At 43.9% G+C, this 25117-nt stretch overlaps 1 protein-coding gene across 2 annotated transcripts in view; it reads right to left on the minus strand.

Annotated features, from left to right (window-relative positions):
* The window catches only part of EPM2A (EPM2A glucan phosphatase, laforin), an 86706-nt gene that overhangs the window by 45289 nt on the left and 16300 nt on the right, over positions 1-25117 (minus strand). The window lies entirely within an intron of this gene.

Raw genomic sequence — 25117 nt, forward strand, 5'->3', positions numbered from 1 at the left:
GGAAATTGAATGGAAAAAGATGGATAAAGATATACTATGCAAACATTAATCAAAAGGCAAGATTGTTTATATTAATATCACATTACATAAACTTCAGAGAAAAGGAAATTGCCAAAGGCAAAGAGAGACATTATATAGTAATAAAAATGTCAACACACCAAAGAGCCATAAACAATTCTAAATGAGTATTTACCAAACAGCAGAGCTTTGAAGATGTGAAACAAAATCTGATAGAACTGAAACGATAAACAGACAAATGTACAATGATGTTTAGAGACTTCAACAGCCCTCTGTCAGCAGTTGGCAGAACAACTAGATACAAAATCAACAAGGATATAAAGAACTCAATAAGACCATCAGCGAACACAGGTTCTAATTGACAATTCTGCTCCAAGAAGCACCAGCAGAATGCATGGTATTTTCAGGCTTACACGGGACATATTCCAAGATACTCAGAATAAGTGAAATTCAAAAATTCAAAATAATTGAAATCATAGAAAGTGTATCCTATGAACTTAATGGAATCAAACTAAAAATCAACAATTGAGAGATAATTTTAAAATATCAAAATACTTAGAAAATGAACAATATACTTCTAAACACTCTATGCGTCGAAGAGGAAGTCTCAAGGGGAATAAAAAATACATTGAACTGAATGAGAATTAAAATACTATATATCAAATTTGTGGGACACAGCTAAAGCACTGCTGAGAGGGAAATTTATAGCACTAAATATATATGGTATAAAAGTTCAAAAGTTTTGATTCAAGATCCTAGCTCAAAAAATTAACAAAGAGAAAATATACCCAAGCTAGCAGAGTGAAAGAAAGAGTAAAGATAAGAACAGAAATTAATTAAGTTGAAAACAGAGGAACCACAGAGAAAAATCAAGGACACAAAGAGTGTTGGTTGTCTAGAACAATACATACTGACAAACTCTGAGCAAGACTGATAAAGAAAAAGAGAGTCTCACAAGGAACGAAACAGGAATTTATAAAGATTCTACAGACATCAAAAGGACCCAAAGGGAAGATTGAACACTACACATGCAATGAATTTGACAACTTAGATGAAATGAAATAACTCCTCTGTGCTGGTCTGAAAGAATGTATGGACTCTAGAAAAGCCATGTTTTAATCAAAATCCCATTTAATAAAGGTAGAATACTCCCTATTCAATACTGTATGTTTGAAACTGTAATCAGATCATCTCCCTGGAGATATGATTCAATCAAGAGTGGTTGTTAAGCTGGATTAGATGATGACATGTCTCCACCCATTTGGGTGGGTCTTGATAAGTTACTGGAGTCCTAAAAAAGAGGAAGTATTTTGGAGAAGGGGAGATTCGGAAAGAGCAGAAAATGCTGCAGCACCACCAAGCAGGGAGTCCAAGAGCCAGCAGCCTTTGAAGATGAAGAAGGAAAACACCTCCCAGGGAGCTTCATGAAACAGGAAGCCAGGAGAAGAAGATAGCAGATGATGCCATGTTCACCATGTGCCCTTCCAGATGAGAGAGGAACCCTGACTGTGTTTGCCATGTGCCTTCCCACATGAGAGAGAAACCCTGAACTTCATCGGCCTTCTTGAACGAAGGTATCTTTCCCTGGATGCTTTTGATTGCACATTTACAATAGACCTGTTTTAATTGGAACATTTTCTTAGCCTTAGAACTGTAAACTAGAAACTTACTAAATTCCCCTTTTAAAAGCCATTCCGTTTCTGGTATATTGCATTCTGGCAGCTAGCAAACTAGAACATCCTCTAAAAACCACTAATTTGTACAACTAATTTATAATATGAAAGAGATAATCTGAATATCAATATAACTCAAGAATATTGAATTCATACTTTTAAAACTCCAGAAAAAAGAGTTTTCAGGTCCTCATGATCTTAGCAAATAATTCTACCAAGCATTTAAAGAAGAATTAAGATCGATTCAATACAATCTCTTCCAGAAATGAGAATAGGAGGGAACAATTCTCAGTTAATTTTATGAAGTTTGTATTACCCTGCTACCAAACCAGACAAAGACAGTATAAAGAAAGAAAACTAGGCCAATATCCCTCATGAAAATATCTTAAACAAAAACATTAAAATATATAATGCAGCTATATCTAAAAAGAGTTTGAAACCATATCCAAGTAGGGTTTATTCTAACTATATAAGGATTGGTTCAATATTCATAAACTAATAATTTAATGCACCATATTAATAGGTTAATAAAGAAAAATGGCATCACATATCACAGAACACTGAAAATGCATTTGACAGAATCCAACATCCATACATGATAAAGACTCTCAGAAAAATAAGAAGCAGTGATAACTTCCTCACCCTGATGAAGAAATCTACCAAAAAAAAAAAAAAAGCTAACATTATACTTAATGAAGAACTGCACGCTTTCGCCTAGAACTGGGAACAAGCTAAGGACGTCTGCTCTCACTACTCTTATTCAGCATAATTCTAGAAGTTCTAGCAGGGCAATAAAGCTAGAAAAGGAGAAAACAGCATACAATAAAAAGGAAAGAAGGAAGGAAGGCTGGAAGGAGGGGAGGGAGGGCGGGTGGGTGAGAGATAGGTAGAAGTAAGGGAAGGGGAGGAGAGGAGAAAGGAGGAAAAAAGGAAAGAAAGTTGACCCTATTCGAAGATGACATGGTTGTTCATGAGGAAAATCTCAAGTAATCTACCAAAAACCTTCCTAGAACTAATAAGTGAGTTCAGCAAGATCACAGGATACAAGATAAACCCAGAAAATCATTTGAATGTCTATATAATAGCAGTGAAAATGTGTACAATGACATTTAAAATACAATACTATTTACTTAGGTGTAAACCTAAAAAATCACTGAAAAATATATGCTGAAACCCACCAAAAATGATGTAAGAAATCAAAGAAGATCTAAATTAATGGACAGCATACTATATTCACATATTGGAAGAATCAATGTAATAAAGGCTCTATTTAAACTGTTCCCAAATACTGCAAATACAGGTTTAATACAATTCCTATTACATTATATAAGATTTATATGGAAAGTCGAAGGAACTAGACTAGTTAATAGAATTTTGAAAAAGAACAGAGAGGGGAGTCAGTCCATTCTATTTTAAGACACCATACAAGTCCTGCTACATATCTACAGTGATTAAAACTGTGACATTGGCAAGGGGTTAGACAGAGATCCACGGAACGGAATAGACCCCACAACTTCACCCAACTGACCTGTGGCAAAGGCGTGAGAACTGCTCCATGGGGAAAGAGCCTCCCCAACCATCCATAGGCAAAAACAGAAATAACAGAAAGGTCCTCCTAAGTTTCACATCTCACGTCTTACCCAAAAGTTAACTCAAAATAAATTATGGACTCAAATGTAAGATGTGATGCGATAACATTTTTATAGAAGAAAGTAGAAGACTCTTCAGTATCTAGGGCTAGGCAAAGTCTTTTTGAACTTGATACCAAAAGCACAATTCATAAAAAGGAACAATTATGAATCTGACTTCATTAGAAGGTAAACTATTGCTTTGTGAAAGACCCTGTTAGTAGGATGAAGACAAGCTACAGACTGCAATAAAATGTTTGTAAACTAGCCATCCAACAAAAGCCTAGTATCTAGAATATATAAAGAACTTTGAGAACTCAACAGTGAAAGAGAAATCTAATTACAAAATCGGAAAATGATGTGACATGACATTAGGCAAAACAGGATAAACAGATGGCAGATAAGTCCACGAAAAGCCTTGCAGTATCATCAGCCTTTAGGGGAGTACAAACTAAAACCACAACACGACATGACTACACACCTGCAGAACAGCTAAAGTAAAATCAGCGACACCACCAAATGCTGGCAAGGATGTGCAGAAAATGGATCTCTCACACATTGATCACAGGAAAGTAAAATGGCATAGGCACTCTTGGAAAACATTTAGCCAGTTTCTTAAAAAACTACACATGAAATTCCTGGCATTTATCCCAGAGAGACGAAAACTAAGGTTCATGCAAAAACTTTCACACACAAATGTCGGTAGCAGCTTCAACAGTAATTGTCCCAAAGAGGGAACAACCCAAGTGCCTGTCGGTGGTGGACGTTAAATAAACAGTGGCACATCCATACCATGGAGTTCAATGTAGCAATTAAATGGATGGATATTGATACATGCAACAACCTGAATGGCCCTCCAGGAATGATGCTGAGCAAGAAAAAACAATGATAATCCTCAAAGGTTACATATTGTGGTTTTGCAAAATGTTACCGCTGGGGGAAAGGTGCACAGGGCACCTCTAGATTATTTCTTACAACTGCATGTGAACCTACAATTATCTCCACATGAAAAGTTTATTCAGGATAGTTCAGAGGTAGAACACGGGCCTGCCATGCAGGAGAGCCAGGTTCAATTCCTGGCCCGTGCATGTCCCAGAAAACAAGCAAACAAAAATGCAACAAATGGTGCTGCAATAATAGGATACTCACATGGAAAATTAATGAAATGTGACCCTGCCATACAGCATACCAAAAAAAGAAGTTTAAATAAAAAAATAAGTCTTAGGGGTTGTTTATTTTGGTACCCCCCCCCCCATCTCAATATTGCCTGGAAGGTTTCTAGATTTCCAATTTACTTTGTGTCCTGTAGGACCAGCCTGAGGGTACAGTTTTTATAGACAGTGCATATCACTGCCACAGAGATCCCTATTTATAGGTAGGAATTTATCTGCTTTTCCAGGTCTCCCCAGCCTTGTCAATAGATACTCTGGCTACACTGTAACAATGAATAAATATGACGAAAAGAGGCCTGCTTTCTCGCCCTCCAGTGAAAGTCTCAGAAGCAAGAAACCTCAGAATTTAGAAAATCAGAGAATTAACTCACTTTAAAGAATTCTGTAAATTTTAATGTTCAGGTCAAAATGAGTTTATTTTTTATAAAAGCGGAAGTTGTGAAATTATATTGGATAAACAATATCTATTGGATAAGGGTAGTGTGCTTAAGTAGAATTTTAACTATTATTCATGTTGCATTTATATGCGTGCATCCTCTTCAGAATTTAATTGCTTCACAGTTTTTATTTCTAGCCTCACATATTCTGAACGTAACATAATAATTCTCCGATTTTAGCATTAGAGCACACAGATCTGCTCTCTTGTGCCCCATTTGTTTCCACCTCAGGCCATTAGTTCCTCAAGTTGCACAAACATAGAATAATCATGACACACTCTGGCATTTTTAGATTCTGCTCTAATGGCAAAAACAAAACAGAAAATCTTTTCTTTAGCTGCTGCCTCTTGGGGTGAGTCGACCCTGCTCGGAGGGCGCCTTGGTCAGTGGAGTGGGGTGGAGGCCACTGAGATGACCAGCCCCCCAGAATGGCTGGATGGACCTGCGAAAACTAAGTTGGTCAGCCCACTTCCAAGGATGAGAGCAGGCATCAGAGTGAGAAAAGGCAAGGTTTTTCTGCAGTAGACGCAAAAATATTTTGTGAAGGGCGCTTGAGTTCAAAGCGCCAGGTGGGAAAACAGCCAACGTGATGTTTTCAACATACGGCATGGGCGTGTGTGCACACGCACGCGTGTGTGTGGTTATCTTTCAAAGTAGATTCTGTGCTGACTGCTCTTTTCACGGCCAGCGGGCAGTCGAGCACGCACGTCCGCTTCTGCGCAGGTCCACGCACCCACCCCTTCTGGTGGGATCGCACCCTTGCCCCAGACAGTTCTTGAGGCAACTCCCGCTGCCTCTGTGTCTTCGGCGGGCTCCCACCTGTGTGGTGACAGGTGCGCTGCACTGGGCTCATGAGCAAGCGGACTTAGCGTGGCTCAAGAAAGATTCAAATCCTGCGGCAAATGAGCCGAAGCCCTGAGCGAGCCTCGGCGGCTGGGACCCCGGCCCCTGAGGAGCTGAGCTCGTGGGGGCCGACCAGCGGCGGGGCCCGGCCTCGGCTTCCCTCCCCCCGTTAGGCGGACGGAACGGCCCGGGCCGGCTCCAGCTGAGGGGCTGCGGGGAGAGCTCACCGGGCCGCCCGTCCGCGGAGCCGATGCTAGAACAGGAAACGCCTGGAGAAGGACCTGAGGAAATGAAGGCTTGCATCGGGCCAAGTTGGAAAACACGCAACAGAAAAAGAAACTTGTGGGAAAGCCGAAATTCAATAGTTCTTTCCTTAAAAGATTTGCTCATAATTTAACATCTCGTATATGTGAAATGTTCCAGAATTTAAGCCTGTTAATACTCACGTTTATATCGAGAGTTTAAGGACCAGTCCTGCGCTGGGTTGAGGGAGACAAGCGAAGTTTAAAACGAGTTCCCTCAAGGGATGGATCTTTGTGGATTAGGCAAAGGTTATGTGAAGCAATTAGTGGGGAAAAAAACTAAATTATGAAAATAAATGTAAAGCTGCGTGATGAGGGACTGATGCGTGGACCCCATGCCTGGGGATGGTGAGTGGGTTCGTTTCCAACGCCCGAGGTCTGGAGCGTCGGGCTGGGCTGGACGCTAAGAACCAGAATCTCAAGACGAGGAAGGGGAGGGTCTGTGGTGTCCGCACAGACGGTGGGGGCGGGAGAGGGGGTCCCTGGGGAAGGCCGGGTCCGTGCACGCAGAAGCACCGAGACCCACTTCGTGAAAGAGCAGATGGGGTCTAAGGCTGTGGCCAGACCACAGGGCCTGCGTTAGACACACGGCAGAGAACATAATGATGGACAGATGAGTAAGGCTGAGGGCAGGAAGCAGAAAATAAGAGCCCATCTGTGTATCTCAGGGAGGACAGTGCTGGCACAGCGGCCTGCAGGGCCCATGCTGCTGCCCCAACTCTGAGACCCTGTAAATCAGCTGGACTTCAGGACTCACAAAAGCAGGGAGCAGAATTATGCATAACTGTCACTATTCAAGAAGGCAGGTTTTTTTTAAACTTCAGGGGATTTATTTTCATTTTATTCATGAAATGCACACCTCAAAATGGGAAGTATCTCAAAGAAGAAGATTCTCCTGAAAATCATCCCAAACATTGGCTTCACCAGGCCACTGCATGTCTGTTTGAAATTAGAACCGAGCTCTCCTTCTTACTTAATATTTAGAGAGAATCTGAAACTCAGATTGTTGTAAGAATTCAGCGTGATTCAAAGCACCAAGACTGAACAATTATTAACTCATCCCACATGATGCTAATCTAGGGCAAAACCAGGCGAGCTGAGCACTGAGCTGGCGGGACTCAAATGCTTTGGTGTCTGAGCCCACGAGACTCGGGGCTGAACGAGGGGCTCCATGTGCCCCATCGCTGCCTGCCGGGGCTGCATTTCCACCCCTGTCGCATGCACAGATGTTTATTCACGTGCTTAATACGTTTTTCTCCATACATGGGCAGGCACCAGGATTCGAATTCGGGTCTCTGGCGCGGCAGGCTAGAACTCTGCCACCATCCACTGCCCAATAGGTTTTTATCGAATTGCTCTAATAGCTTTTAATCTTGGTTTTCCTGCCGCCCTTTCAGCAGTTTTGGTGGTAGTGTCCAGACTGACAGGACAGACGTCCTGGCCACGCCTTCCCAGGGTGGATGTGAGTGTCCCTGTGGCCCTCTCCCCTGCCCAAGCCACACCGTCGAGGCAGATGGACGTCCGACCGGCTTCAGGCTTGCTGCACCTGATGCCCCCGCTCGCTGGCGCTTCCGTGAGGCCCGCAACCCCCCACCCCGTGAACCTCTCGGAGCCCCTCATTCGGCCCAGAGACAGTGGGGTCAGCGGCTTCAGTGTGCCCAGGATGGTCCTAGGTGCAGCCCAGCCTATACCAGCCCAGCGGCCACACATTACAGCAGCTTCGTAGTAAGTGTTGGGGCGGGAGCCGCTTCCCCTGGGGCGCAGACTTGACGGCTCCGGCTCCCGGGCTGGCCTGCCCGCGCTGACACCACCTCTGGCTGCCCCTGCCGGGCGTACTGTGGCCTCACCCATCAGGGCCTGTTCCCAGAAGGATCTGGAAACAGACACTGATGGAAACAGGGCAGAGGCACTTGACAGAGTCTTTAGGGCTAGAGTGCTCCTGACCCTGACAGGTCCGAGGCTTTAAAAAGCCTTCCAGGATTTCCAGGCCAAGATGGCGGCTTAGCAATGTGCACCTTTTAGTTCGTCCTCCAGAACAACCACTAAATAACCAGAGACAGTACAAAACAGCTCCTGGGGCCACGTCAGACTGGACACACAGCGTACCCCAGTCTGAACCAGCTGGACTGGCTGTGAGCCCCCCCAGAAACATGAGTTCCCCAAGCCGCGGTGGCCAGTGCCCCTCCCCCACAGGCTGCTTCCCAGAAGGAAAAGGAAAGGACTTTACCAACAGCAGGGGCTGAGCCCAACCAAACGCCAATTGTGGAATTAATTCACAAATTCTGACTGCTAAAAATAGGCCCCCAGCTCAGGTGAACCTGGTCAAAGTGGAGGTCGCTCATTTTTGCCCCAGCACCAAGGACGCAGGGCTGATGGGTAAAGAAAAAAAAAGAAGGAAACAGAGGTTTTTGTGGCTGTGTTTCTACAAAGTCTTGACTGCCTCTAGATACAGCCGCAGGGCTTCTCAGGCTGCAACTACCCCAGGCAGAGGCAGAAACAAGCTCGTTTGGGGGCTTGTCTGGAGTCTGTGCCTTCCCCAGGGGAGGGGTGGGGCCCAGTTCAGGTGGAGTCCCTCCCTCGGGGAATTCAGACCCCAGGGCTTGGTAATTCAAAGACATTAAAACCAGCCTACAACCTCTCCTCTGTCTCCACCACATCCCAGCAGGGAGAGTCTGCCAAAGTTAAAGGTACCGCATCATCTTATGCTGGTGGGACCTGCAGTCAGACAAGCACCACATACAGGGCAGGATAAGAAAAACAGAGCCCAGAGACATCACAGGAAGGTCTTTCAACCTGCTGGGTCTCACCCTCAGGGAAAACTGATGCAGGTGACTCTTTCCTCCTGATAGGAGGCCAGTTTGGTCTGGGAAAATCCGGCTGAGGTCTATAATACCTAAGTAGACCCTCCTAAGTGTGTATGGGGGGGGGGGGAGGCACCATACAACCAGGGCAAGAAACAAGAAAACAAGAACTGAAAAATTCTCCTCTGTTAAACAAAAATTAAGCTAGAGGTCCAGATAAAGCTGAACTGAATGTCAAAGAACAGATAGACAACAAATTCATCAAGCAAGAAAACCCTAGGTAAAAGAAGTGAAAGCAATCTCCAGAATAAACTAATTAAGGTAATTTAATGCCTAGATGCCAGCAAAAAATAACAAATTACACTAGGAAAATTGAAGATATGGCCCAGTTAAAGGAATGAACCAAAAATTCAAATGAGATACAGGAGCTGAAACAATCAATTCAGAATATATGAACAGACATGGAAAACCTCATCAAAAAACAAATCAATGAATTGAGGGAGAATATAAAGAAGGCAAGGAATGAACAAAAAGAAGAAACTGAAAGTCTGAAAAACAAATCACAGAACTTATGGGAATGAAAGGCATGGTAGAAGAGATAAAAAAAAAAAACAACAATGGAAACCTACAATGGTAGATTTCGAGAGACAAAGCATAGGATTAGTGAACTGGAGGACAGAACATCTGAAATCTGGCAAGGAAAAGGAACTATAGGGGAAAAAATGGAAAAATATGAGCAGGGACTCAGGGAACTGAAAGACAATATGAAGCGAATGAATATACATGTTGTGGTTATCCCAGAAGGAGAAGAGAAGGGAAAAGGAGGAGAAAACTAATGGAGGAAATTATCACTGAAAATTTTTCAACTCTTATGAAAGACTTAAAATTACAGATGCAAGAAGTGCAGCGTGCCCCAAACAGAACAGATCCAAATAGACGTACTCCAAGACATTTACTAATCAGAATGTCAGAGGTCAAAGAGAAAGAGAGACTCTTGAAAGCAGCAAGAGAAAAGCAATCCATCACATACAAGGGAAACCCAATAAGACTATGCATAGATTTCTCAGCAGAAACCATGGAGGTGAGAAGACAGGGGATGATATATTTAAATTATTAAAAGAGAAAAACTACCAACCAAGAATTCTATATCCAGCAAAATTGTCCTTCAAAAATGAAGGAGAAATTAAAACATTTTCAGACAAAAAAATCACTGAGAGAATTTGTGACCAAGAGACCAGCTCTGCAAGAAATACTAAAGGGAGCACTAGAGACAGATACAAAAAGACAGAAGAGAGAGATGTGGAGAAGAGTGTGGAAAGGAAGACTATGAGTAAAGGTAAAAAGAAGGAAAATTAGATATGACATATAAAATCCAGAAGGCAAAATAGTAGAAGAAAGTACTACCCATGCAGTAATAACACTGAATGTTAGTGGATTAAACTCTCCAATCAAAAGACATAGTCTGGCAGAATGGATTAAAAAACAGGACCCATCTATATGCTCTCTCTACCCAAAGGACACGAGGCCAAGGACACAAATGGACATTTACCACCAATGTTTATAGCAACATTATTAACAATTACCAAGAGATGGAAACAGCCAAAATGTCCATCAACAGACAGTTGACTAAACAAACTGTGACATTTACATAAGATGGAATATTATGCAGCTGTAAAACAGAATAAAGTTATGAAGTATGTAACAACATGGATGGACCTTAAGGACATGCTGAGTGTGATTAGCCAAAAACAAAAGGACAAATACTGTATGGTCTCACTGATATGAACTAACATTAGTGAATAAACTTGGAATATCTCCTTGGTAACAGAGACCATCAGGAGATAGAAATAGGTATTGGGAAATTGGAGCTGAAGTGATACAGATTGTGCAACAGGACTGAATATAAAAACTCAGAAATGGACAGCACAATACTACCTAGCTGTAATACAATTATGTTAAAACATTGAATGAAGCTGAATGTGAGAATGATAGAGGGAGGAGGGCTGGGGGCATAAATGAAACCACAAAGAAAGATAAAGATTGAGATGGTGTAATCTAGGAATGCCTAGAGTGTATAGTGATAGTGACAAAATGTACAAATTTAAAAAATGTTTTTGCACGAGGAAGAACAAAGGAATGTCATTACTGCAGGGTGCTGAAAATAGTTGGTACTTAATATTTTAAAATTTCACCTTATGTGTGAGACTAAAGCAAAAAAAATATTTGGTACAAAATTTATATTTTGACTAGTGCATCTCCTAATATAACTTATGTAGATAGTTGGTTGAACAACATAAGCACATGGAACCTTGGGTAGGACGTGAGATTTTGTTGGTTTGTCCAGAGTGATGTCCCAATGAATCCCAGAGTGATTTGATCAGTGAGTGGAAAAGTATTTGCAAAGTCCCCTTTGGGGAATGGTGAGAGCAGGGGAAAATTAAACCTCACCAGGTTGAATTCTTGATATTCTCACAAGCGGTGTGGACAACCAAAGCTATAGGCTGAGCCCCCAATCTTGGGGTTTGTTCATATGAAGCTTAATCCCACAAAGGATAGGTCAAGCCTACTTAAAATTAGGCCTAAGAGTCACCCCCAAGAGACCCTCTTTTGTTGCTCAGATGTGGCCTCTCTCTCCAGCCAACACAACAAGCAAACTCACCACCCTCCCCCCGTCTGCATGGGACATGACTCCCAGGGGTGTGGACCTTCCTGGCAACGTGGGACAGAAACCCCAGAATGAACTGAGATTCAGCATCAAGGGATTGAGAGAACCTTCTCGACCAAAAGGGGGAAGAGTGAAATGAGACCAAGTGTCAATGGCTCAGAGATTCCAAACAGAGTTGAGAGGTTATCCTGGAGGTTATTCTTATGCATTAAGTAGATAACACTTTGTAATCCAAGATGGAATGGAGAGGCTGGAGGGAACTGCCTGAAAATGTAGAGCTGTGTTCCAGTAGCCAGGTTTCTTGATGATGATTGTATAATGATAAAGCTTTCACAGTGTGACTGTGTGATTGTGAAAACCTTGTGCCTGATGCTCCTTTATCTACCTTGTCAACAGACGAGTAGAACATACGGAATAAAAATAAATAATAGGGGGAACAAATGTTAAAATAAATTTAGTTTGAAATGCTAGTGATCAATGAAAGGGAGGAGTAAGGGGTGTGGTATGTAAAAATTTTTTTTTCTGTTGTCTTTTTATTTCTTTTTCTGAATTGATGCAAATGTTCTAAGAAATGATCATGATTATGAATACGCACTTGTGTGATGACATTGTGAATTACTCATTATATATGTAGAATGGAATGAGCATATACTAAGAATATTTGTGTTTCTTTCTTGTAATTTTGTTTTAATTAATAAAAAATATTAAGAAAAGAAAAGAAAAACAAAAAACAAACAAACAAACAAAAAGCCTTTCAGTGAGGAAAATGACCTGTGGCCGTTCCAGACTGTGGACATAAAAAGAGGGCTTAGGACTGGCCACTGCGAGGACCCTTGAATTCGCCATGGTGGTCAGCAGGCCCAGGAGGAGCTGAGGAAGGGCTCTGCTTCTCCTAGGACTGGGTCCAGTCGCCAACGGTGGGAAATCTGAGTCGCGGCGACCTGCAAAGTCAGGTGTGTCTCAGGCAGGCCCGGCTCCCGGCCCGGGGCTCCACCAGCTCCCGCACTGGCCCTGCCCAGCTCGCCGCTGCCCCTGCGCAACCCTGTCCGGACGTCACGGAGAAGGGCTGTGCCAGGCCAGGCCAGCCCAGCCTCTGCTCCTTTCCCGTGAGGAAAGCAAGTTCACAGGTGCCTCTCCCAGAGCAAGCGGCCTGGACACCTGGCGTGGTGCTGGCCAGGCAGGTGGAGGATGGGGCTTAAGGCAGACGAATTCCTCCCATCTCGTCCCAAACAGATCCCTGTCCTCCTGCCGGCGGGGGGCGGGGGGCTGGGACAGGTGCCCGTCAGGTGTGCACACCTCCTCTTTCTCCAGCAGGCCCCACCTTTCCCCTTCTCTTAGGCATCACATGTCTCTACCTGATTTACTTCAAAAGTATCCCAATGTATTTAATTTTTAACTGTAAAACATCTTGTTTAAATACATCAACGTTGAAACTAAAAGGATTTTAATGTGCTTTAGAATCTTGGAAATTGCCACACCAGAAGAGAGAGTCAGGTGATTCGTCTCAGTCCCTGACTGGGCTTGGCTGGCACAGTGCCACCTCTTTCCCGTAACAAGACTCTCCTCTTCCCTTCCCAGCCTTGAACTTCCCCCAGGCACCTCCTCTAGTTGTCTAGAAGCTTCTGTCCTGCCACCACCTCTTATTATCTCTTTCCTCCAGCTCAACCTGCCCCACCCCACACTCACTCCCCTATCTGTGTTCAGTTCTCCACGGTACAGCGCACCCCGACGCTCCCGGGGCAAGCTCTCCAGAAATCCCTCCAATGGCCCGAACCATTGTCCATCTGTCTCTGACCCTCTCTCGGCTCCTGAAATACTCTCCTCCTGGAAGGCAGGATGTCGGGACAGTTAATTACATGGGCTCCAGGTGCAGGGTTGGATTCCAATCCAGGTTGCAGTATTTACTACTCATAAATAGAACCAAGAAGTCCAGTTCAGCAACCCGTGCCTGTGTCCTCGCCTGTGAAACCGGCATCATCACACCGTCCAGTCCATAGGGCTGTTGTGTGGGATTCAACTAGAGAATCCATCCAAAGGATTTCCCACGGCATTCAGAGCAATGCCATCACTCCTCTCCTACCTCTTCCCAGTCCTTCCAGACTGTTTGGAAGCCTCCACTGACTTGCAGAACCTACACTGATCCCCTTAAACCGCAGTCAGGGTCCCGCATTGACAGCAGCTTTGTTCAGACTCACGTGTTTCAGGACAAGATCACAGCGCTCTGCGCAGGCGCGCGTGTGTTTCCGGCAACTCACCTCATCTACAGATTTTGACCAATTGCAGACCATGCTCACTTTGCCCAAAAATTCAAACTGAAATCCCCAAATCTTTTGCCTTGAATCTCTTCCCAAATTTTTCTTGCACTCCATTTTTATAAAATATCTTAATGCAAATACAGGACTTTTATTAATTTCTTCTCGTTGGTTCTTTGGAACTTAATGTTTTAAATCTTGTTTCTCTCAAACAAAATAGCAACCATCTCTCCCGATTTTCTCTTACCGGCCCATGGGCCGACGTACCGAGGAGCTTTGGGACAGGCCCCAGACCGCACTGTGGTCCCGGACACGAGCTCGGGGTCGTGCTGGCACATGCCTCATCTACCAGCTAGCCGCCTGCGTCCCAACTGGAGCACAAAGAAACTGTGAGGTTATTCTTAAAGGTCTTTGCTGAAACTAAGATGCACTGTTCCCCCAATTTCCCCCTGCACAACTGGGGGAAAATGTATAATCAGGTGAAATTTGTGAAGAGATTGTGCACATACTTCAAAAATATGTAATGATGGTGGAATGTCAGAAGATTTTTACTTTATTTGGGTCAAAAGTTCCATTGAGAATCACTGAAAAGCTATGGATCATCTCTCTCAAAATATGTCTTAAATGCTCCCAGCATGTGCACAGAGCTTATCATCATTCTGGGTGTTAGAAGAGAGGAAATGTGGCTCATAATTAATGAGAGAAAGACAGGAAATATTTAGCAACATCTCAATTCAAGTTTAGGCATCTGTCTTTTTTAACTTTTTCTTTTTTTCCTCCTGAGAACAGGAAAGATGGATTTGGTGCAAAACAATGAAAATTTTCTATCAAGTGGCCAACCCTTTGAAAATAAATACTTCCTCTATCAACATCAAGTTTAACAACATTTCAATGGCCTGATTTTCCAAAGCAGCTACCTTCTCCTGTACAGAGTATACTTACTGTGGTAATGTGAAAATTGCAGTGATGGTTTCCTTAAAAATGAAAACTAGCACTTCTTGCTGCTGACTAATTCTGATTTTGCCTGTGCCGCAGGGCTTCTCTGTTACATCAATGCCATCTTTAAACTGAAGCTTTAATAGAAACGGACATCCACGAGGCATCATTTGCCAAGCTTTACAGGTGCACGGTTCCTATTTAACTCATCTTATAGAATAAATCCTGTAGGAAATTCTGACACAAAGTCAAGTGGTATAGAAAAACGCTTCTCACATACGCCATAAACATCAAAGGAGTCGGCAAAGCTGACATGTAATGATCCTGGAAGAGGTAGGATAAAAGATGTAGGATAAAAGTCCTCCCTTATCAGACGGAACCCGTCACAAAATGTCCCCTTGAGCTTACTGAGTGAGATACTAACTGTTAAAGAATTCACAAAGAAACAATGGCAACATTTTTGTAGCTGATGTTTTCAATGATTTTAATTACCTACAACAAAGAAATTTACTTACATCCATGCAAAATTAAGCCACTTAACACTTCTTCTCAAATGAAGCAGAGGTTCTGGATACATTGTAAAATCTTCCGGAAATTGCATTCTCATTTACTTCATTAAATCTTTTTAAATAAGTGGGAAAAGGTTTTTCAGAATTGTTTGGGAATAAGAGAGGGCATGGTATGGGAAAGATAAGAGAATGAGGTATTCATTTAAAATGGTGATTAAATTCTTTCCTGGGAGATTATAGACAAACTGCAAAAATCATAGAGGAATGCAAGGGAAACACTGCCACCCAGTGGAATTATAGTAAAATCTTCCAGTTTAAAAAGATTTCAAGAATTGTGTTATCACTTTTCAATTGCAATAAGAGAGCTGATAATTTCCAAAGCAAGCTCAATGACATTCTTCCTCAGAAAGCTCCAGTGAGACCGAGAGCAGAGGGCTAGAGCACCTTTTTCTGAGCCTGAGTCTGGGAGAGCAGATGACTGGGCGACTTCATGCTTCCTTAGTGCTCAGCAAGGACCAGTGCCCCCAGCTGCAGGCTCCCAGCCCTGCTGCCCCCCAGGTGCCCTTCGCAGGGACATTGGGCATTGCCTACTCTTGTCCAAGCTCCTTACTGTGTACAGGAGAAAACTGAGACCCAGAGATCACCAGGGCTTCTCGAGCACCCTGAAGACCCGAGAAGGCAGACAGAAGAGAGAGAACTCAGACAGACTAAGAGGGGTCTTGGGGCACAGAGTGATGTAGCCCCTGACTGGCACAAAAATTCTGGGAAGACTTGTATTTTTCCCTTGAAGTGTTCTGTGAGATTTGCATTCTACTCTGTATCATAAACATGTCGGTTTTGTTTCTGCTTTATCCCCTCAAATGCCTTCGAGAAAATGGATGCTTCCAGATGTTGTGTCTTCTTCCTGTGGCCCTCCAACCTCGCTGGTGCATGAGACATGGGAGAGGGAAGCCAATGCGATGGTCAGCTGGCTGTGCATGGCTCAAGTCCAGCCGTCCAGCTCCTGCCCTCCCCAGGTGTGCTCCTTGTGTGCCAGGCGCTGTTCCAGTCCTGGGACATGGCATGGGAACAAACACCCCTTAGTTAACAGTGTCTCAAAGCTCGAAGGTTTCCCTCTCCGATGCCAGAGCTCACTGCAGACGGGCGCCGCTGGCCTTTCCCACATCGCCATCAGACAGGAATCACTATTTGAACATCAGCAGCAACTGCTTGGCAGAGAAAACAGAGAGACAAAGCAACAGGCAGGGACACTCGTCACCTGCGCTCACATGTCTTCAGCCAAAGCAAACCACATGCCAAAGATGAAGGCAAAGAAGAAGAGTTGTTCCGAGGAGGGGACATGGACACGGTGCCACATGCCACCTTCCCCAGATGTGAGGAGGAAGGCACTTCCAGGTATTAGAGGGAGGAGGGCAGACTCTTCAGTCTGGGAAACCCAGCAACATCACGGGACCGTCAACATGGAGGTTCTCGTAGAAATCCAGAGGACCTGGAGTATTGAGGCTTCAGATATTGTGAGTTACGAATGAGTAGACAGAAAGAGAAAAGGTATTTAGAATGTTTGTGAGTACAAATTATGACTGTAAGTCCCGGTTCTGGGCATGTCCCTTTATCATTACCAACCCACTGGGGCTGCCTACAGCCAAGGAAGGAGACCACATCTTATCAGAATCAATGCTAGGGTGGCCAAACTCTATCCAGATGGGCGGGGACGTCAGAGCTGGGTGCACATGAAAACTTACTTATGTGGAAAACCCACAACCAGAAGAGAGGAGGCAGATCCACCAATTGCACCAGTCACACCTATAACTAAAATATTTGCATTCACTCACATACATGCCATTTCCATGACACCTGTCCCACCTGGAGGGGTGCATGTCCTCCCTTCCTCTGCTATTGCTGGAAGGCTACAGGACTGACCGGAAGTCTAAGGGAAGTCCTCACACTGAGTCCAGTCAACATGGATGGCCAGGAGCCAGCAGAGAGAAGGAGCATCCCTGCCTTCAACGCCACTTGTGGACAACTGTACAGGCCCCTGGAGATGAAGACGCTGTGGCCTTCTGCCCTAAGCCAAGGGAATGCATGTATGAGTGTGAGAGTGCGTGGCGTGCTAATGAAAAGCTTTGTTCCAGTAGATCCGTACAGAACGTGAGGAGGCTCCTGTCGATGGTTTTCATGCCACTGAGACCACAGACCATGCAGTGAAGGCAGCAGGGTTCGCTGCAGCGCCACAGCACCAGTGTCTACAGATGCCCAGCAGAAGGGTACAGCAAAGCCTGAAGGAACAAGCTTCGCTAAATGCTGGGGAAGCAAGAGTCTGGTAGCTGGCTGTTGGTAGGAAACGGAAGGAGAGGAGCAGGCACAGGTAATGAATTGCCGTACCAAGAAGTCTGGACTTATTCTACATGGAATAAAGAGTCAACAAAGAGTGTGCATGTACACGGCATTATCCCCTTTATGTTAGGAAGATGGCTCTGCTGCCAGTGTAGACGAAGGGAGGATCGGGGAAGGGAGGCCAAGGAAGTAGCTCTCCTAGGAGACCACGGAACAGCATGGAGCCAAGTTGGAGCGAAGGCAATGAGGATGAAATGAAAGGGGAGGAGGATTCAGATAGCTCAAGAGCAGACTCTGTCACAACAGTCATCCAGATCAACTGAAGGTCTCATCTTTCCTACACTTGGGTGACTGACCTGCATTGCCTTCAAATCAGGAACACGGAAAATGAAGCTTCGGGAAGGCTGATGATACGTCGGGGTTTGAACATACTGAGTTTGAGTTTAAAGCACTTACAGGAAATCCAGATGTGCAGGTTTTGTAAACACAGGTGTGGAGCCCAGAAGAAAGATTATAGCTAGAGATTTATCATCCAGGATGGGTAGAAGACTCTCTGGTAAGAGAATTTAGCTTGAGAGAAGAGGCGATCTGAGGAAAGAATCCCAAAGAGTACTTCCCCTTAGAGTAAAGCACAGAAAGACGAACTTGCAGATATGAGGGTTCCCCAAGGAAGCATAAACATACCTGGCAGATAATTCCATTAAATCTGCATTGAACCATATTGCCTTACTTGTTTACAACAAACTGAATCAATATACAAAACCTCTCTGTGCATTTCAAAGTAAATTCCAGCTTTCAAAATTAACCACCAACCCTGTAGTTTTCGTTTGCCCATTCAGAGATTATATGTATCAGTGTCAGCTGAGGTGGATTTTTTTAAAACATGGATTTTCACAATTAACAATAAAAGATAAATAACCCAACTTAAAAATGGACAAAGGAGACATACAAATGGTCAGGAAGCATATGAAAATGCACTCAACATCCTTAATCATTAAGCAATGCAAATCAAAACCACAGTGAGATACCACTTCCCATCCATTAGGATGACTAAAATGAAAACAACAAATTATAAGTGTTGACAAGGATGTAAAGTAATTGGAACACTCATAAATTCTTGTTTAGGAATGGAAACTGATGCACCCATATTGGAAAACAGCTTGACAGGTCTTCAGAAAGTTAAACATAGAGTTACCATAAGATCTAGCAATTCCACAACTCTTCTGTACCCAAGAGAAGTACAAGTATATTTCCATGAAAAATGTATACATAAATGTTCATAGCAGCAGTATTCATAATAGCAGGTATGTGGAAACAACTGAAATGTCCATCAGCTGATTAATGAATAGGCAAAATGTGATATGTACTGTCATGGTCAGGTTCATGTGTCAACCTGGCCAAATGGTGGTGCCTGTTTGTCTGGTTGGGAAAATGCTGGCCTGTCAGTTGCAATGAGGACATTTCATAGAATTAAATCATGATCACGTCAACTGCATCCACAGCTGATTCCATTTTTAATCAGCCAAGGGGAGTGTCTTCTGCAATAAGTGACGCTCAGTCTAATCACTGGAAGCCTTTTAAGGAGGATTCAGAAGAGAAAATGAATCCTTCGGCTGGCGAGCCTTTCCTGTGGAGTTCATCCAGACCATCCATCAGAATCGTCGGCTTCACAGCCTACCCTGCAGATTTTGAACTCTACATTCCCATGGTCACGTGAGACACTTTTATAAATTTTATATTTGCGATTTAATTTAATTTAATTTCCTATTGATTCTGTTTCTCTAGAGAACCCTAACTAATACATCTTGGTACCAGGAATGGTTAAGAAACAGAATCTTAAAAATGGGTATTTATGAATGGTTTTCTACTCTGACTGGACTCAAAGGCACCAAGGACTCTGATTCCCATAATCAGAATGACACTCCCAATCCATGGAGTGAGTTAGCAAAAGAGATAGTCAAAATATCACCATTTGATTCTCCTAATGCTTCACTTCTATGAAGCCAGACTCTGGGGGATGTTTTTGACACCTTTATGGAGTTTTGTGGAAATAAGAGGTATAGAGATGTTGGTTGGTTGTTGTTAGATACTCTGGATACATTAAGAAGTGAAAGCGATAGGCTTAAGGCTTCAAATAAGAAGCTTAAGTACTGTCTGAAAGATGTAGACGTTTCTATGAATATCCTGAAGGAAAATCTTATTTCCTGTAGCTGTAGACTTGAGATCTCTGAAAATCAGACTCAGAATCTTATTGTTAGAGTTGCAACTTTACAACGTAAACTGAAATCTCAATCTTCCATGGTGTCTGCCATTAAAGTGAGGGCATTGATTGGAAAGGAGTGGGACCCTGAAAAATGGGATGGTGACATATGGATTGATAATGATGTTGGGGGCGAGGTTGAAACCCTAGGCCATGCTGAGTCTTCTCTAGATAACCCTGTAATAGTCTGCCCTGAGGACATAGCACCCAACCTCCAGCCTGCCTTGAGGAATTGGCCTCCCAACCTCCTCCTGAAGGGATTAGCCCTAGAGTGATTAATCCTGTTTCACAAGATGAAACTGCAAATGAATGCCCTGAGGCAAATGGCTTGGAAGATATTTCTAATTCTTTTCATGACCCACCCCCACCACCCCTCATTTCTTCCAGACCTATAATTAGACTAAAGTCCCAACAGGCCCCTAAAGGTGAGGTACAAAGTATCACACATGAGGAGGTACGTTATACTCCAAAAGAACTGTGTGAGTTTTCCAATTTATATAGACAGAAATCAGGGGAATATGTGTGGCAATGGATTTTAAGAGTGTGGGATAATGGTGGGAGGAATATAAGGCTGGATCAGGCTGAATTTATTGATAGGTGCCCACTGAGCAGAGATTCTTCATTCAATGTTATAGCTTGAGCAGTTAGAAAAGTTGTTAACAGTTTGTTTGGATGGTTGGCTGAAACATGGATCAAAAGGTGGCCGACATTACCTAAGGTTGAAATGCCAGAACTGCCCTGGTATAATGTAGATGAGGGGATCCAGAGGCTTAGAGAGATTGAAAGGTTAGAGTGGATTTATCACCCAAAGCCTGCTCTTACACCCCAGGAATGTCCTGAGGATGCACCTTTTACCAGAACAGTGAGAAATAAATTTGTGAGACTAGCACCATCATCCCTCAAGAGCCCTGTGGTTGCACTTCTCTGTAGGTCAGATATTACTGTAGGAACTGCTGTCACTGAACTGGAATCCTTAAACACAATGGGGATGACAGGATCCCGAGTTGGCAGAAGCCAGGTAGCAGCACTTAACTGCCAAAGACAGAGTGGACGTGGCTATTATAATAGACGCAAACTCAAAGCAGGAGTCAAAATTATCTGACTCACAGAGATTTGTGGCATTGGCTAGTAAATCATGGGGTGCCTAGAAATACAATAGAAGGGCAGTCTAATAAATTCTTGTTGGAGCTGTATAAACAAAAGAGTTCTAGGTCAAGGGAACAGAAGTCTAGCCTGAATTACAAAAACACAGAGTCACGGACCCTTAACCAATTTCCAGACTTGAAACAGTTTACAGACCCTGAGCCCCTTGAATGAAGGGGAGGCCAGGTCCCTATGGGGAAGAAACCTGTTATACTGCCACAAATTTATACTGTTACTCTTCCTCCAAGCCTTCCCCAAGGAGACCAATAGCCTTTTACCAGGGTAACTGTGCACTGGGGAAAAGGAAATGATCAGATATTTTGGAGATTATTAGGAACTGGTTCAGAAGTGACATTAATTCCAGGGGACCCAAAACATCACTCCGGTCCACCAGTCAGAGTGGGGGCTTATGGAGGCCAGGTGATCAATGGAGTTTTAGCTCAGGTCCATCTCACAGTGGGTCCAGTGGGCCCCCAGACCCATCCTGTAGTTATTTCCCCAGTTCCAGAATGTATAATTGGCATAGACATACTGAGCAACTGGCAGAATCCCCACGTTGGTTCTCTAACTCGTGCAGTGAGGGCTATTATGGTGGGAAAGGCCAAGTGGAAGCCACTAGAACTGCCCCTACCTAGCAAAATAGTAAATCAGAAGCAATACTGGATTCCTGGAGGGATTGCAGAGATTACTGCCACTCTTCAGGACTTGAAAGATGCAGGGGTGGTGATTCCCACCACATCCCCATTCAACTCTCCTATTTGGCCTATGCAGAAAACAGATGGGTCTTGGAGGATGACAGTGGATTATCGTAAGCTCAACCAGGTGGTAACTCCAATTGCAGCTGCTGTTCCAGATGTAGTATCATTGCTTGAGCAAATCAATACATCCCCTGGTACCTGGTATGCAGCTGTTGATCTGGCAAATGCTTTTTTCTCAATAGCTCTTAGTAAGGACCACCAGAAACAGTTTGCTTTTAGCTGGCAAGGTCAGCAATATACTTTCACAGTCCTATCTCAGGGCTATATCAACTCTCCGGCCCTATGTCATAATCTTGTCTGCAGGGACCTTGATTATTTCTCCCTCCCACAAGACATCACACTGGTCCATTATATTGATGATATCATGTTGATTGGATCTAGTGAGCAAGAAGTAGCAACTACTCTAGACTTACTGGTAACGTATTTGCGTGTCAGAGGATAGGAGATAAATCCAACAAAAATACAGGGGCCTTCTACCTCAATGAAATTTCTAGGTGTCCAGTGGTGTGGAGCATGTTGAGATATCCCTTCTAAGGTGAAGGATAAGTTGCTGCCTCTGGCCCCTCCCACAACCAAAAAAGAGGCACAATGTCTAGTTGGTTTCTTTGGATTTTGGCAATAACATATTCCTCATTTCCATGTGCTACTCCGGCCCATTTATCGAGTGACCAGAAAAGCTGCTAATTTTGAGTGGGGACCTGAACAAGAGGAGGCTCTGCAACAGGTCCAGGCTGCTGTACAAGCTGCTCTGCCACTTGGGCCGTATAATCCAGCAGATCCAATGGTGCTGGAAGTGTCAGTGGCAAATAGAGATGCTGTCTGGAACCTTTGGCAGGCCCCTATAGGAGAATCACAACGCAGACCCTTAGGATTTTGGAGCAAAGCCTTACCATCTGCTGCAGATAACTACTCTCCTTTTGAGAAACAGCATTTGGCCTGCTACTGGGCCTTAGTAGAGACTGAACACTTAACCATGGACCATGAAGTTACCATGAGACCTGAGTTGCCTATCAGGAGCTGGGTGTTGTCTGACCCACCAAGCCATAAAGTTGGGCATGCGCAGACTCTATTGTAAAATGGAAATGGTATATATGAGATAGAGCCAGAGCAAGTCCTGAAGGCACAAGTAAGTTACATGAGGAAATGGCCCAAATGCCCATGGTTTCCACTCCTGCCACATTACCTTCTCTTTCCCAGACCAGAGCTATGACCTCTTGGGGAGTTCCTTACAGTGAATTGACTACAGAATTGAGGAAGAGAAAACTCGGGCCTGGTTTACAGATGGTTCAGCACGATGTGCAGGTACCACCTGAAAGTGGACAGCTGCAGCACTACAACCCCTTTCTGAGGTGTTCTTGAAGGACAGTGGTGAGGGGAAATCCTCCCAGTGGGCAGAATTTCAAACAGCGCACCTGGTCGTTCATTTTATTTGGAAGAAGAAAAGGCCAGGTGTGCATCTGTGTACTGATTTATGTTCTGTAGCCAGTGGCTTGGCTGGATGGTCAAGGATTTGGAAGGAGCATGATTGGAAAATTGTGTACAAAGAGGACTGGGGAGAGTTACACGGGTAGACCTGTTTTAATGTGAAAAAACATGAAGATATTTCATGTGAATGCACACCAGAGGGTGACTTCATCAGAGGAAGACTTTAATAATCAAGTGGATAAGATGACCCGTTCTGTGGATACCAGTCAGCCTCTTTCCCCAGCCACTCCTGTCATTGACCAGTGCACTCATGAACAAAGTGGTAAGGCTGAAGGTTATGCATGGGCTCAACAACTCGGACTTCCATTCACAAAGGCTGACTTGGCTACAGCCACAGCTGAGTGTATGCCAGCAGCAGAGACCTACACTCAGTCCCTGATATGGCACCATTTCCCAAGGTGATCAGCCCATTACACTGTGGCAGATTGATTACACTGGGCCACTTCCAACATGGAAGGGGCAGCAAATTGTTCTAACTGGAATAGACACATACTCCAGATGTGGGTTTGCTTTCCCTGCACACAATGCTTCTGCCAAAACTACCATCCGTGGACTTAGAGAATGCCTTGTCCTTCGTCATGGTATTCCACACAGCATTGCTTCTGATCAAGGAACCCAGTTCACAGCAAATGCAGTGTGGGCATGGGACTGCCTTCTAGAGGAAATGGATGAGTTACATCATAACAGAAGTAGGAAGGACATCAGGAAGCAAAGGCTACAAGTAGAGCCCTGCATAGTTCACATAGCTCAAAAGTGATGAGCACTGACTCAGTCATCATGGGCTTTGGCTATCTACAGTGGTAAGGGACATGGGGAGGGAGGTCCCTGCCCTCCAGAAGCAGACAACTTGGTAGAGAAAATGGGAAATGTTCACAAATAACCAAAAGGTGGACAGTAATAGTATAGAGCAGCTTGGTGTTCAGTGCTGAAGTTATCATCTGTGAAAGTCTCTACAAAGGAGAGAACAGCACTGAGCCCTAAAGAATGGACAAGAAGTAGATGGAAAGAGTGGAAAGATGGATATTTTAGGCTAAAGCAGTTAAGTGAACAAAGGCAAAAAGTGCCAGGGGAGAGAGAGCTAGGTCACGAAGGACCTTGGCTGCCGGACAATTTTGAATCTGCGAGGAGACATGGTCCTGTCCATGCAATGCCACTCCTTTCACAGCAGCTAGCATCCTGCCTCCTTTAACTAGTCAGTAACACCTGCTGCCATTGGCAAAAAGAAGTTCCAGGCATGCCCCGCTCCTTCACTCTGGCACTCATGCCATGCTTCTGGAGTCCCTTCCTCTCCCTTCAGGCTGCTGCCGTCTTACTACAGGCCACTGGGGCCTCCTGCCCAGAAAGGCACAACTGCCCCATCCACTTCCCTGCTTCCATCTCTCCTGGCTTTGTTGCATTCCCAGTGTGGTATATTGTTAAAGTGACTGAGATAAAAGAGAAAAGAAGGAACAAAGGATTCATATCGAATCTTATAGAGAGCAGAATAGGAAGAGAAAACGGTTCAGAAGGACCAATTTCATGTCAGGTGCTGTCACGTGCTCATTGTATGAATTAAGGCAAGTTATTTTTCCAATCTTCACCTCAGTTCCTCATTTAGAATATGCATAAAACATAGTAGAAGCCCTCTTATCTAAATAGACGGAGGCTGGTAATTGGCTGGCAAATCAAAAACATAGGTTAACGCAGAGAATCTTGCACAAATCATGTCCATCATGCATTGTCTAAAATTTCCAGTTTAGGTTTCTCTGGATGAACGTGAAAACATAATGTCACCTTTGATGCAATTCAAATACCAGTTCTTCTAAAGTTTCACAATTTTTCCAGTCTCCTATAGTTGCCCATCCATTCTAAATCCAACAGCAATTTTTAAACAACTTATTTCTGAGTCTTTCAAATATAGT

Source organism: Tamandua tetradactyla, chromosome 25, assembly GCF_023851605.1.
Source record: "Tamandua tetradactyla isolate mTamTet1 chromosome 25, mTamTet1.pri, whole genome shotgun sequence".
NCBI lineage: Eukaryota > Metazoa > Chordata > Mammalia > Pilosa > Myrmecophagidae > Tamandua > Tamandua tetradactyla.